The following is a 16,104-nucleotide window of genomic DNA, read 5'->3' on the forward strand; positions in this document are numbered from 1 at the left end:
GTGAGTTTGTGGAATGTGCGGTTCCTCAGTGGCAGGTACCCAAACGCCACTTTTTCTCACGGAAGGCGATTCCGGCTCTCTACCGGCATGTGGAAGGCAATGTCCATGCCTCGCTGGACAGGGCGGTCAGCGGTAAGGTGCATATTACCGCTGACTCATGGTCCAGCAGGCATGGACAGGGACGTTACCTAAGTTTCACGGCGCATTGGGTGACTCTGCTGGCAGCTGGGAAGGATGCAGGACAAGGTGCAGTAGTGTTGGAGGTTGTTCCGCCACCACGCCTCCAAAATGCTGATTGTGACACACCTCTCTCCTCCACCCCCTCCTCTTCTTCTTCCTCTATGGCCTCTTCCTCGGAACCAGCGGTGCTCCGTAGGCGTTCAAGGGGCTACGCAAGTACGCAGGCCAAAAGATGCCATGCGGTGCTTGAGCTGGTGTGCTTGGGGGACAGGAGCCACACTGGGGCAGAGGTTTTGTCAGCTCTGCAGGGGCAGGTTCAGAGGTGGTTGACGCCACGTCAACTTAAGGCAGGAATGGTGGTTTGCGACAATGGCACCAACCTCCTCTCTGCCCTCCGACAGGGACAAATGACCCATGTGCCCTGTTTGGCTCACGTCCTTAACTTGGTGGTGCAGCGGTTCTTGGGCAGGTACCCGGGCTTACAGGATGTCCTGAGGCAGGCCAGGAAAGTCTGTGTGCATTTCCGCCGGTCATATAATGCCAGTGCTCGGCTGACGGACCTCCAAAAGGAGTTTAACCTGCCCAAGAACCGCCTAATCTGTGACATGCCCACCAGGTGGAACTCAACGTTGGCCATGCTGCAGCGGCTGCACACGCAGCAGAGGGCCATCAATGAGTACCTGTGCGACTATGGCACCAGGACAGGGTCAGGGGAGCTTGGTTTTTTTTCCCCACGTCAGTGGGCCATGATCAGGGATGCATGCACTGTCCTGTCACCATTCGAGGAGGCCACGAGGATGGTGAGCAGTGACAGTGCATGCATCAGTGACACTGTCCCCCTTGTCCACCTGTTGGAGCACACGCTGCGTGGAATAATGGACAGGGCACTTGAGGCAGAACAGAGGCAGGAAGAGGAGGACTTCCTTAGCTCTCAAGGCCCCCTTTATCCAGACAGTGTTCCTGCGTGCCCGCCGATCACACAGGAAGAGGACGAGGAGGAAGAGGAGGAGGAGGAAGATTGTGTCAGTATGGAGGTGGAGCCTGGCACTCAGCATCAGCAGCAGTCTTTAAGGGATCAGTCCCAAGAAACACATGGACTTGTACGTGGCTGGGAGGAGGTGGCTGCGGACCATGTCGTTCTTAGTGACCCAGAGGACTCCGGACCGAATGCCTCAGCAAACCTACGCTGCATGGCCTCCCTGATCCTGCAAAGCCTGCGTAAGGATCCTCGTATTCGTGGTATCAAGGAGAAGGACCAATACTGGCTGGCAACCCTCCTTGATCCACGTTACAAGGGTAAGGTTGCGGACCTTATCTTGCCATCGCAGAGGGAGCAGAGGATGAAACATCTTCGGGAGGCCTTGCAGAAAGGTCTGTGCAACGCGTTCCCAGAGACTGGGAGGTTACAAACTCCTGTTTCTGGACAACGTGTTGCTGAGGCTTCGGTCAGTCAAAGAAAGAGCGGTGGAGAAGGTGGCCGTCTGACCGATGCGTTCAGACAATTTTTTGGTCCGCAGCCCCAAGGTATGATCGGTTCCAGCAACCATCGCCAGCGTCTGTTTTATATGGTGCAGGAATACCTAGGGGCAAGATCAGACTTGGACACCTTTCCCACCGAAAATCCTCTGGGTTACTGGGTCTTGAGGATGGATCACTGGCCAGAGCTTGCACAGTATGCAATTGAGCTACTGGCCTGTCCTGCATCCAGCGTTCTTTCGGAACGCACATTCAGTGCTGCTGGAGGCGTGGTAACCGATCACAGGGTGCGTCTGTCCACCGACTCGGTCGATCGGCTGACCTTCATAAAAATGAATGAGTCTTGGATCACCACCAGCTACCAAGCACCTGATGCTGATGTAACCGAATAATTTTTTTTGAAATCTCAGATCCCTTCAAAGACTGCCTATGCTGATGCTGAGTGACTATCCCTGAGTAATTATCCTCTTCCTCCTCAATCATCACGCTGATAGCTTGTAAGAACATTTTTGGTTCTGGGCGCCACCACCAGTGCCTAAGGCCCAATTTTTCAGCCCCTGTTTAACAGGGGCGTGTAATTACAATTTTTGATGTAATACTTTGCAGCAGGGCTCGTTCCTGCATTCCAACTAGAGTGTCTGTGAGGGGTTGCAGTGTTGTGGCACCAGCACCAGTGCCTAAGGCCCAATTTTTCTGCCCCTGTCTAACAGGGGCGTGTAATTACAATTTTTGATGCAATACTTTGCAGCAGGGCTCGTTCCTGCGTTCCAACTAGAGTGTCTGTGAGGGGTTGCAGTGTTGTGGCACCAGCACCAGTGCCTAAGGCCCAATTTTTCTGCCCCTGTCTAACAGGGGCGTGTAATTACAATTTTTGAAGCAATACTTTGCAGCAGGGCTCGTTCCTGCGTTCCAACTAGAGTGTCTGTGAGGGGTTGCAGTGTTGTGGCACCAGCACCAGTGCCTAAGGCCCAATTTTTCTGCCCCTGTCTAACAGGGGCGTGTAATTACAATTTTTGAAGCAATACTTTGCAGCAGGGCTCATTCCTGCGTTCCAACTAGAGTGTCTGTGAGGGGTTGCAGTGTTGTGGCACCAGCACCAGTGCCTAAGGCCTAATTTTTCAGCTCCTGTTCAACAGGGGCATGTAATTACAATTCTTGATCTAATATTTCACAGCAGGGCCCTGTGAGGGCTTACAGTGTTGTGGCCACAGCAATACCTAAGGCCCAAATTTCTGCTGAGTATATAGGGCAGGACCCTACTTTCAAACATCTAACTTACAAATGACTCCTACTTGCAAACGGAAGGAGACAACAGGAAGTGAGATGAAATCTACCCCTAGGAAGGGAAATTCTCTCCTGTAAGAGTTAATATGGGAAAACAATTTCTCCTTTCCACTGATGCTTTCCAATCCTTGTTCCACAAAAAAACCCAAATTTTCAAAAAACATTTTTCATTGGGACAAAAAAGTGAGGTGAAATCTTCTGAAGAGGAGGAAAGACAGCAAAACAAATGTCACAGGGGTGATAACCCTTCCCTATGTTTTCCAAAAAGCTTAGAAAAGATTTTTTGGCTGGAGCTAAACACGTTAAAAATGTTCAAAATTACAAACAGATTCTACTTAACAACAAACCTACAGTCCCTGTCTTGTTTGCACTGCTGTTCAGAGTATATAGGGCCTGGTGGCCCCACACCTTTCCTTATTTTAATTTGGGTGCGGGGTTCCCCTTAATATCCATACAAGACCCAAAGGGCCTGGTAATGGACTGGGGGGTACCCATGCCGTTTGTCTCACTGATTTTCATCCATATTGCCATGACCCGACATGACATTAAACCCGCAAGCAGTTTTAAATGAGATTTTTTCCTTTAAAAATGACATTTGGTGCAGGGACTGTTCTAAACATGGGAAACACGCGTCACTTTACAGGCATACTATAGACACCCCCCAGGTACGATATTTAAAGGAATATTTCACTTTTTTTTTTTACTTTAAGCATCATTAAAATCACTGCTCCCGAAAAAACGGCCGTTTTTAAAAGTTTTTTTTGCATTGATACATGTCCCCTGGGGTAGGACCCGGGTCCCCAAACCCTTTTTAGGACAATACCATGCAAATTAGCCTTTAAAATGAGCACTTTTGATTTCGAACGTTCGAGTCCCATAGACGTCAATGGGGTTCTAACGTTCGTGCGAACTTTCGGTCCGTTCGCGGGTTCTGGTGCGAACCGAACCGGGGGGTGTTCGGCTCATCCCTATTCCCAACCAAGGAAATGCTGTAGCAACTTTCTTACCTAGAGCCTGCTCTGGTTTCTTACCTTGCTCCTCTGGTTATTCATATTCCTGTCAGTGGGACAGGCTGTTGTGTGGGTGGTAACTATTTATAGCTATGCACTGTCCTGTGGGTGGAAGTAGGCGGGGCTGCTATCATACGTATGCTGCCATGGAGGCACCAGGAAAAAGTTTTGCCTTTAGTTCTACTTTTAGGAAACCGATTTATTTGAGATAGGCTGCCAACGCACCCCAGCGTAACCCAAACCACTGGAGCAGGAGCAGGATGGCCGCTGTCAGAAACAGCTGGAAGCCACTATAGCAGGTCATGGTTCAGGTTGAGGTCAAGGCAGGTGGCAGGTGGCAGGCAGGAATAGTCAGGAATGAGGAAGGTTGGTAACGAGGGCAGAAGATACAGGCAGAGTCTGGAAATATAAGACAGCAACAAGCAAGGCAGAACAGTGGTAATCTCGTTAACATGGTGGCTGGCAAAAAGGCACAGCACTGACAATCATAAGGGATGAGGCTTGAACAGGGTTGGGACAAGAGGGGGGCAGAAGGGACATGTGCCCCAGGCACAGTGTTATTAGGTGGGGGGGGGGCGGCTGGAGGCTTTGGCTGCTCTGTTTTTCGGTCATCTCACTGACAGAAGGGACCTCAGCATCACTGCTGTTCCTGGGAAGGAGGAAAGAACAGAGTACATCGATGGCGGGAGGACAGCTCAGTTCTACAAATCCCCAGAGCCCCTTAGCCTCCTCCCTCCCTTAGGGCTCATATATACTTGCTGTAACCCTCTGAAGAGCCATTCACATTATGTCACCTCCTCACTCCCTGTTATAACCCCAAAATGCATGAAGTTGCGGGGTGTTTGCGGTGCAGCCCCAATACAAATAGGTCCCCCTTGGCGACCAGCACTGCCCGCTGAACACAACAGGGGGATCATTTTTGCTGCACCACGATGCTATGTAAAAGGTCATGTAGGGAAACGAGGGGGGTGGACAGAGGAGCTGGGCCAGCACAGACAGCAATTCCAGAGAAAAAGAGGGCTATGACATGCCAGGAGGAAGCTGTGATGGGAAACTGACTTCCTAGACTAGTCACATCATCTAGCAAGTTCAGAACAATATTGCAAGTGAATAAAAATCACCTATGAAAGGAAAAAAACACTGCAGGCAATTAAATTAATAGATTTTTCGGGCTTTTTTTAAGTTGGTGACAGGGTCTCTTTAAATTCAGATGAACACCATCAATATATACAGTGCCTTGAAAAAGTATTCATACCCCTTGAAATTTTCCACATTTTGGCATGTTACAACCAAAAATGTAAATGTATTTTATTGGGATTTTATGTGATAGACCAACACAAAGAGGCACATATTTGTGAAGTGGAAAGAAAATGAATAAATGGTTTTCCAAATTTTTTACAAATAAATATGTGAAAAGTGTGGGGTACATTTGTATTCAGCCCCCCGGAGTCAATACTTTGTAGAACCGCCTTTCACTGCAATTACAGATGCAAGTCTTTTTGGGGATGTCTCTACCAGCTTTGCACATCCATAGAGTGATATTTTTGCCCATTCTTCTTTGCAAAATATCTCAAGCTCTGTCAGATTGGATGGACAACGTCTGTGAACAGCAATTTTCAAGTCTTGCCACAGATTTTCAATTAGATTTAGGTCTGGACTTTGACTGGGCCATTCTAACACATGAATATGCTTTGATCTAAACCATTCCATTGTAGCTCTGGCTGCATGTTTAGGGTCATTGTCCTGCTGAAAGGTGAACCTCCACTTTAGTCTCAAGTCTTTTGCAGACTCTAATGCCGCGTACACACGGTCGGACTTTACAGCAGACTTTGCCCGGCGGACTTTTCGACGTAGTTTACGACGGACATTCTGAATGAACGGACTTGCCTACACACAATCCACCAAAGTCTGTCGAATTCATACGTGATGACGTACGACCGGACTAAAATAAGAAAGTTCATAGCCAGTAGCCAATAGCTGCCCTAGCGTGGCTTTTTGTCCGTCGAACTACCATACAGACGAGCGGACTTTTCGACTGGACTCGAGTTCGACGGATAGATTTAAAACATGTTTCAAATCTAAATCCGTCCAACTTTTGAGCAAAGAAAGTCCGCTGGAGTCCACACACGATCGAATTGTCCGACCAAATCCCGTCCGCCGGGCAAAGTCTGCCGTAAAGTCCGCTCGTGTGTACGCGGCATAACAGGTTTTCTTCTAAGATTTCCCTGTATTTGGCTCCATCCATCTTCCCACCAACTCTGACCAGCTTCCCTGCCCCTGCTGAAGAAAAGCATCCCCACAACATGATGCTGCCACCACCATGTTTCACAGTGGGGATGGTGTGTTCAGGGTGATGTGCAGTGTTAGTTTTCCGCAACACATAGCGTTTTGCTTTTAGACCAAAAAGTTCAATTTTTCATCTGACCAGAGCACCTTCTTCCACATGTTTGCTGTGTCCCCCACATGGCTTCTCACAAACTGCAAACGGGACTTCTTATGGCTTTCTTTCAACAATGGCTTTCTTCTTGCCACTCTTCCATAAAGGCCAGATTTGTGGAGAGCACGACTAATAGTTGTCCTGTGGACAGATTTTCCCACCTGAGCTGTGGATCTCTGCAGCTCCTCCAGAGTTACCATGGACCTCTTGGCTGCTTCTCTGATTAATGCTCTCCTTGCCCGGCCTGTCAGTTTAGGTGGACGGCCATGTCTTGGTAGGTTTGCAGTTGTTCCATACTCTTTCCATTTTCGGATGATGGATTGAACAGTGCTCTGTGAGATCTTCAAAGCTTGGGATATTTTTTTTATAACCTAACCCCGCTTTAAACTTCTCCACAACTTTATCTCTGACCTGTCTGGTGTTTTCCTTGGCCTTCGTAAAGCTGTTTGTTTACTATGGTTCTCTAAGAAACCTCTGAGGGCTTCACAGAACAGCTGTATTTATACTGAGATTAAATTACACACAGGTGGGCTTTATTTAGTAATTGGGTGACTTCTGAGGGCAATTGGTTCCACCAGATTTTAGCTAGGGGTATCAGAGTAAAGGGGGCTGAATACAAATGCACGCCACACTTGTCAGATATTTATTTGTAAAAAAATTGAAAAACCATTTATCATTTTCCTTCCACGTCACAATTATGTGCCACTTTGTGTTGGTCTATCACATAAAATCCCAATAAAATACATTTACGCTTTTGGATGTAACATGACAAAATGTGGAAAATTTCAAGGGGTGTGAATACTTTTTCAAGGCACTGTAACATATATAATATCCACTTGCCGACTGCAGTACATACAGTATATATACATTAAGGTTGGCAAGTGGTTTACGAAGGTCATGGCTGAAGATATCAGCTGGCTTTCTCAGCTCAATTGCTGCTGGATCACTTTCAGAAGGGGGGGGGGACAACAACGAGAAACACTCGCTGATGTTTCTTGGGCTTACTGCTTTTACCAGTGTGTGGCACGCCTAAGGAACAATGTAACGGTACAGCCAGCTGGTCACAGAGGAGAACAGAGACCAGATCGTCTCTGATCGTCTATATGGCCTTGGAGGACCGGAGCGATCTCATGACGTCATGACCCCGGTCCAGGGTGGAGGTAAACTATTTTTTTGTTCTAAAGCAAAAGATCAAAAAATGTCTTTCTTGATCTTTTGCTTTTAAAAGGTAATAGGGAGATCTGGGGTCTTTTTGACAGATGAGAGCAATAATTCTAGCGCTAGACCTCCTCTGTAACTCTAAACAGGTAACCTGTAGAAGCGTTTAAAGTCTCGCCTACGGAGATTGTAAAGTACCGTCGTTTGTCGCCATTCCACGAGCGTGCGCAATTTTAAAGTGTGACATGTTAGGTATCTATTTACTCGGCGTAACATCATCTTTTATATCTTACAAAAACTAGGTAATATATTGTGTTTTGTCCTAGTACGTGATCTGACACTTCCGGGCAGGGGTGACCCGGCCATGCTGTAATTAAACACAGCAGATGTCGATCACCAGGTGCCGGCCTATGGATTACTGCCGGTGCTGGCCAATGGATTACCACCAGAACCCAGCGATCGTCGTGAACTTACATAGGACAGAGTTCTGCCTATGTAAACAAGGTACAGCCCTGTCCTGTCACTAGGGAAGTAATAGATTTTCTTTCCCCGCAAAGCAGGGAATAAAATCGATTACTTCCCCTAGTAAAAGCACCTCACACAGTACATATAAACACTGGCTAGGCACACATTTAACCCTTTGATTGCCCTAGATGTGTAGCCCCTTCCCAGCCAGTGTCATTAGTACAGTGACAGTGCATATTTTTTAGCACTGATCACTGTATTAGTATCAATGGTTCCCAAAAAGTGTCAGTTAATGTCCGCCGCAATATAGCAGTCCCGCTGTAAGTCGCTGATCACCTCCATTACTAGTAAAAAAAACTAGTCAAAAAATAAATAAATTAAATAAATAAGAATTCCAGTATATATCCCATATTTGGATGGTTGTTTTATGAAAAATATGGAGCTTCCTCACTTTTACTGTAGTATATTGTTTATATTATGTTATATTTTAATACGAATGGTCACAATTATACCCACCAGACATCATCCCGCTCTGCTACCTTCCTGGCTACATGATTCATATTAAGCCCCAAACCTTGTTTATAATTCCCCAAATATCGGGGATGGGGGTACAAATTTATGTTCTCACATAAAGTCCTCAGTTTTTGCTCTCTCTCTCTTTATAAAAGTATGTAGCAGAATACATATTGGCCTAAATTGATGAAGACATTTTTTTTATTTTTTTTATTGGATATGTTTTATAGCAGAAAGTAAAAAATATTGTTTTTTTTTCAGCTGATCTCAGTGTAAATAGGAATTGCCGGTTATCAGCATTCCTCTCCTGACGCTGACAGCACCTGAGTAGAGGTAAGCGGCTTTCCTCACCGGGGGGATCTGCACTGATAATCAGTGCAATGATTATAGTGTAACGCATCAGCAGTGCTTGCCAGTGCCCACCAACTGATGTCCTTCAGTGCCCTTAAAGGCTGTCCATCAGTGCTGCCTATCAGTGTCCATCAGTGCCGCCTATCAGTGCCCATCAGTGCAGCCTATCAGTGCCCATCAGTGCAGCCTATCAGTGTCCATCAGTGCTGCCTATCAGCGCCCATCAGTGCTGCCTATCAGTGCCCATCAGTGCTGCCTATCAGTGTCCATCAGTACAGCCTATCAGTGTCCATCAGTGCTGCCTATCAGCGCCCATCAATGCTGCCTATCAGTGCCCATCAGTGCTGCCTATCAGTGCCCATCAGTGCAGCCTATCAGTGCCCATCAGTGCAGCCTATCAGTGTCCATCAGTGCTGCCTATCAGTGCCCATCAGTGCTGCCTATCAGTGCCCATCAGTGCAGCCTATCAGTGCCCATCAGTGCAGCCTATCAGTGTCCATCAGTGCTGCCTATCAGCGCCCATCAATGCTGCCTATCAGTGCCCATCAGTGCTGCCTATCAGTGCCCATTAGTGCAGCCTATCAGTGCCCATCAGTGCAGCCTATCAGTGCCCATCAGTGCAGCCTATCAGTGTCCATCAGTGCAGCCTATCAGTGTCCATCAGTGCTGCCTATCAGCGCCCATCAATGCTGCCTATCAGTGTCCATCAGTGCCACCTATCAGTGCCCATCAGTGCAGCCTATCAGTGTCCATCAGTGCTGCCTATCAGCGCCCATCAGTGCTGCCTATTAGTGTCCATCAGTGTTGCCTATCAGTGCCCATCAGTGCTGCCTATCAGTGCCCATCAGTGCAGCCTATCAGTGTCCATCAGTGCAGCCTATCAGTGTCCATCAGTGCTGCCTATCAGCGCCCATCAATGCTGCCTATCAGTGTCCATCAGTGCTGCCTATCAGTGCCCATCAGTGCTGCCTATCAGTGCCCATCAGTGCTGCCTATCAGTGCCCATCAGTGCAGCCTATCAGTGTCCATCAGTGCAGCCTATCAGTGTCCATCAGTGCTGCCTATCAGCGCCCATCAATGCTGCCTATCAGTGCCCATCAGTGCTGCCTATCAGTGCCCATCAGTGCAGCCTATCAGTGCCCATCAGTGCAGCCTATCAGTGTCCATCAGTGCAGCCTATCAGTGTCCATCAGTGCTGCCTATCAGCGCCCATCAATGCTGCCTATCAGTGCACATGAGTGCTGCCTATCAGTGCCCATCAGTGCAGCCTATCAGTGTCCATCAGTGCTGCCTATCAGCGCCCATCAGTGCTGCCTATCAGTGCCCATCAGTGCTGCCTATCAGTGCCCATCAGTGCAGCCTATCAGTGTCCATCAGTACAGCCTATCAGTGTCCATCAGTGCTGCCTATCAGCGCCCATCAGTGCTGCCTATCAGTGCCCATCAGTGCAGCCTATCAGTGTCCATCAGTGCAGCCTATCAGTGTCCATCAGTGCTGCCTATCAGCGCCCATCAATGCTGCCTATCAGTGCACATGAGTGCTGCCTATCAGTGCCCATCAGTGCAGCCTATCAGGTGTCCATCAGTGCTGCCTATCAGCGCCCATCAGTGCTGCCTATCAGTGCCAATCAGTGCTGCCTATCAGTGCCCATCAGTGCAGCCTATCAGTGCCTACCAGTGCAGCCTATCAGTGCCGCCTATCAGTGCCCATCAGTGCTGCCTATCAGTGCCCATCAGTGCTGCCTATCAGTGCCCATCAGTGCAGCCTATCAGTGTCCATCAGTGCTGCCTATCAGCGCCCATCAATGCTGCCTATCAGTGTCCATCAGTGCCGCCTATAAGTGCCCATCAGTGCAGCCTATCAGTGTCCATCAGTGCTGCCTATCAGCGCCCATCAGTGCTGCCTATCAGTGCCCATCAGTGCTGCCTATCAGTGCCCATCAGTACAGCCTATCAGCGCCCATCAATGCTGCCTATCAGTGCCCATCAGTGCAGCCTATCAGTGCCCATCAGTGCAGCCTATCAGTGCCCATCAGTGCAGCCTATCAGTGTCCATCAGTGCAGCCTATCAGTGTCCATCAGTGCTGCCTATCAGCGCCCATCAATGCTGCCTATCAGTGTCCATCAGTGCCGCCTATCAGTGTCCATCAGTGCAGCCTATCAGTGTCCATCAGTGCTGCCTATCAGCGCCCATCAATGCTGCCTATCAGTGCACATAAGTGGTGCCCATCAGTGCAGCCTATCAGTGTCCATCAGTGCTGCCTATCAGCGCCCATCAGTGCTGCCTATCAGTGCCCATCAGTGCTGCCTATCAGTGCCCATCAGTGCAGCCTATCAGTGCCTACCAGTGCAGCCTATCAGTGTCCATCAGTGCAGCCTATCAGTGTCCATCAGTGCTGCCTATCAGCGCCCATCAATGCTGCCTATCAGTGTCCATCAGTGCCGCCTATCAGTGCCCATCAGTGCAGCCTATCAGTGTCCATCAGTGCTGCCTATCAGCGCCCATCAGTGCTGCCTATCAGTGCCCATCAGTGCTGCCTATCAGTGCCCATCAGTACAGCCTATCAGTGTCCATCAGTGCTGCCTATCAGCGCCCATCAATGCTGCCTATCAGTGCCCATCAGTGCTGCCTATCAGTGCCCATTAGTGCAGCCTATCAGTGCCCATCAGTGCAGCCTATCAGTGCCCATCAGTGCAGCCTATCAGTGTCCATCAGTGCTGCCTATCAGTGCCCATCAGTGCTGCCTATCAGCGCCCATCAGTGCTGCCTATCAGTGTCCATCAGTGCTGCCTATCAGTGCCCATCAGTGCTGCCTATCAGTGCCCATCAGTGCTGCCTATCAGTGCCCATCAGTGCAGCCTATCAGTGTCCATCAGTGCAGCCTATCAGCGTCCATCAGTGCTGCCTATCAGCGCCCATCAATGCTGCCTATCAGTGTCCATCAGTGCCCATCAGTGCTGCCTATCAGTGCCCATCAGTGCAGCCTATCAGTGCCCATCAGTGCAGTCTATCAGTGTCCATCAGTGCAGCCTATCAGTGTCCATCAGTGCTGCCTATCAGCGCCCATCAATGCTGCCTATCAGTGCCCATCAGTGCTGCCTATCAGTGCCCATCAGTGCAGCCTATCAGTGCCCATCAGTGCAGCCTATCAGTGTCCATCAGTGCAGCCTATCAGTGTCCATCAGTGCTGCCTATCAGCGCCCATCAATGCTGCCTATCAGTGCACATGAGTGCTGCCTATCAGTGCCCATCAGTGCAGCCTATCAGTGTCCATCAGTGCTGCCTATCAGCGCCCATCAATGCTGCCTATCAGTGCACATGAGTGCTGCCTATCAGTGCCCATCAATGCAGCCTATCAGTGTCCATCAGTGCTGCCTATCAGCGCCCATCAGTGCTGCCTATCAGTGCCCATCAGTGCTGCCTATCAGTGCCCATCAGTGCAGCCTATCAGTGCCTACCAGTGCAGCCTATCAGTGCCGCCTATCAGTGCCCATCAGTGCCGCCTATCAGTGCCCATCAGTGCAGCCTATCAGTGCCGCCTATCAGTGCCCATCAGTGCCGCCTATCAGTGCCCATCAGTGCTGGCTATCAGTGCCCACCAGTGCAGCCTATCAGTGCCCATCAGTGCTGCCTATCAGTGCTGGCTATCAGTGCCCACCAGTGCAGCCTATCAGTGCCCATCAGTGCTGCCTATCAGTGCTGGCTATCAGTGCCCATCAGTGCAGCCTCATCAGCGCACATGAGTGAAGAAGAAAAATTACTTATTTACAAAATGTTATAATTGAATTGGAGAAACTTATTTTTTTTCAAAATTTTTCAGTCTTTTTTTCATTTGTTTAGCAAAAAAAAAAAAAAAAAAAAAACCCAGTGGTGATTGATTTAAATACCATCAAAAGAAAGCTCTATATGTCCTGAATTGTTTTTAAAAAAAATGTCACATGGTTATAGTGTAGCATGACTGCGTAATTGTCATTCAAAGTGTGAGAGCGCTGAAAGCTGAAAATTGGCCTGGGTGGAAAGGGGGTAAAACTGCTTGGTTTTCAGGTGGTTAAAATGTATTTTTTCCAGAAAAATTGTGTTTAAAAAAAGAAAACGCTGTGCAAATACTGTGCGATATAAAAAAAAAAAAACAGTCGCCATTTTATTCCCTAGGGGTCTCTGCTGAAATGTATAATGTTTGGTGGGTTCTAAGTTATTTTCTAACAACAACAAAAAAAAAAACTGATTTAAACTTGTAAACAAAAAGTGCCAGAAAAGGCAGATATATAATATATACCAGTGGCAGTGCGTCCATAGAGGACGCAGGAGCGCCACTGCCTCTCTCCTGCACCTGTCAATCTTCAATAGATAGGTTCATGCATTGCACCAATCTATCTATTGTCGCCGCTGCCGCTGCCGCCCCCTATTCAGGTGTCCTACCCCTTGTCGGGCGCCGGGCATCTGAATTACAGCGGCGGGGGTGTTTTTGGAGGTGCCTGATTAGAGCCTTGGGCTCTAATAGGCTTCCAGATTGGTAAACAGCGGGCGCACTGCTGTCTATCGGGCGTCCAATCATAGCAGAAGAGGACGGGAGAAGACATCGAGGACTCGGAGGGAGCGTGGAGGAATGCGCTGACCCGAGACAGGTAGGTGCCAGGCAGGGGGGACACTGGCAGCATTTGATGGGGCAAACTGGCGGCAATTGATGGTTACAGTGGCTGCTTGATGGCACAGTGGTGGCAATTTATGGGTACAGTGGGTGCGTTTATTGGGCACAGTGGCTGCGTTTGATGGGCAAAGTGGCTGCGTTTGATGGGCACAGTGGCTGCGTTTAATGGGCAAAGTGGCTGCGTTTGATGGGCACAGTGGCTGCGTTTAATGGGCAAAGTGGCTGCGTTTGATGGGCACAGTGGCGGCAATTGATGGGTACAGTGGGTGCCTTTTTTTGGGCACAGTGGCTGCGTTTGATGGGCACAGTGGCTGCAATTGTTTTTTTTTTCAGTTTGCGCCCCCCCCAAAAATTTTGATCACCAGCCGCCACTGAATATATACCATCAATAGATAAGATAACCAACAGAAAGTGTGGAGGAAGAGAAGTATCGCTGGTTGCTATGGTTACTGGGGGGGTCTCAGCAGCGCACGTAGTGGCAGCACATAGCAATTACACTTTTATTACGTGCGGCGAATCACCATTACCTTGCAAATAGCAGGCGGCGTTCTATCCCCGCCCCTTTTCCCCTTCCCTCGTGTTCTGTATGGTGCGGAACTGATACACCGCGTTCTGTCCCCGCCCCCTTCCCCTTGTTGTTGTATGGGGACGGAATTGATACGCCGGGTCCTATCCCCGCCCCTTTCCTCCTCCCCCTGTAGCTGTATGGCTCGGGGTTGACACTCTTGCGTTCTATCCCCGCCCCTTTCCCTCTTCCCCCCCTGTAGCTGCATGGTTCATTCTCCGGCTACCGGTCCAGACTGGAGCAGTGTATTGTGGGGGAGGGCAGCTCATCACTCCGCACACCTCTCTCTACTCCCTGCCTGAGACTCAGCACAGCTACAGGTAAGACCATCCATTGTACAGTATGATCCCCCCCATTGCCCGATCTACATAGAGGGGCCGGGGGGTGGCTGTCAGGAAGTGATGCCATCTTTATTAATAGGGGGGGTGATGATGACAGCAGATGGCATCCAGTGTACAGATCACACCTCCTGGGTACATTGTGTTGTGTTCTCTCTCCTCTCTGTGTGCTGCATGTTGTCTATCAGTATCTGTTGTAGAACTACAAGTCTCAGCATGACCTAAGAAAGTGTGAAGATGCCGAATGCCTGGCTGTCTACGGTGTCTGATCTCCAGGAAAGTACCATTGGATGGGGGGGGGGGTTGCGTGTCACCATCATCATCATGTAGTCTAGTTTTGTTAATTAGGTCTGTATCAGTGGCGACTTTGTGGCCAGTGCTTTTCATCACGAGAGTCGCAGACGTTTTGTCGCCAGTGGTGACCGTACACGCTTTTGATTTTGATTTTATATCGATCTGTGATTTGATCAAAACGATCAATTCTGCAAAAAAAAAAAAAAAAAAAAAGTTATAATTATATCTTGAAGAGGAACTGCAGTCCGCTTACATAATTTGTAATAAAAACATCTTTGCCATTCTGAAGCTTCCCTCCAACCACTTTGCATAATAATATTATTATTGTTATAAAAATGTTATATATATATATTATGCATTATACAGAATCACAGTGTGTGTGTGTGTGTGTGTGTGTGTGTGTGTATGTGTGTATATATATATATATATATATATATATATATATATATATATATACTGTGATTCTGTACTTGCCAAATATGCTGCTAAAATCTCCCTCCACTGAGTCTGGCTGCAGCCATTTTAACTGTGGGCAGCTGAAGCTGCTGCCTGTTCACTTCCTGGATTTACACAGAGGCACACCTCCAGCTCTGCAGCTCTCATTGGCCCTCTTATGACTCACCCCCCCCCCCCTCCCTTCCTGGCAAACTCTCAGGAGAGTGAGAGAGAGAGCTGTGCATGATGTCATACGCCTAGGCTAATGACCAGACAAGGAACAGGAAGTGGGCTGTATAAGGTATTTACTGGCAGGAAAATAAATGTTTTACTATCCAAGGTAAAACAAGAAGGGCAGAAGATTTAATAGATGGAAAGATAAAAAAGGAAAAATTACTCTGAAGTTCCGCACCCCCCCCCCCCCCTTTTACACAGGAACAGAGCTGAGGCTGCCAATCACAGGCTGTGTGCTGGAGGTCCCCCCCCCCTTTTACACAGGAACAGAGCTGAGGCTGCCAATCACAGGCTGTGTGCTGGAGGTCCCCCCCCCTTTTTTTTTTACTCTTGGTATCAGGAAACCTTGTCGGAAAGGTATTCATGGTGATAGCAGAGGAAGGATGTAGCAGACAGAAATGCCTCTTAGTTCTCTGAATTGAGACAAGTACACACTATAGAGGGATATGCTTTGTTCATATTTCATATCTGAGGTTTACAACATCGAATGTACTGAGTAATTTTTGTATAAACGTTCGTTCAAATATCTACTAATGTGTGGCCGGCTTTAAAGTGAACCTGTGACTAGAAAATAGGCATGAATAGATGATGGGGGGTCAATTCATGTTGTTGGGACCTTCTATTGCCGCCTTTATACTTCTGTATTCAGGTTGGGATCACATATGTGAATCGGATGAGGATTTCCTCCGCATCCAATTGGCATGTCAGGAGACTGT

The 16,104-nt window shown here is 48.4% G+C and overlaps 1 protein-coding gene across 2 annotated transcripts in view; it reads left to right on the forward strand.

Moving 5' to 3' along the window:
- The first annotated feature begins 14,216 nt into the window (after positions 1-14,216).
- The window catches only part of ME2 (malic enzyme 2), a 92,539-nt gene continuing 90,651 nt past the window's right edge, over positions 14,217-16,104 (forward strand). The window contains exon 1 of one of the 2 annotated variants that reach the window (XM_073619738.1): positions 14,217-14,407. The gene's annotated coding sequence lies outside the window, so the exon portion shown is untranslated. The remainder of the gene's footprint in view (positions 14,408-16,104) is intronic. The other variant, XM_073619731.1, reaches the window with a different exon arrangement.

The sequence above is a fragment of the Aquarana catesbeiana genome, linkage group LG01 (genome assembly GCF_042186555.1).
Source record: "Aquarana catesbeiana isolate 2022-GZ linkage group LG01, ASM4218655v1, whole genome shotgun sequence".
Classification (NCBI taxonomy): Eukaryota; Metazoa; Chordata; class Amphibia; order Anura; family Ranidae; genus Aquarana; species Aquarana catesbeiana.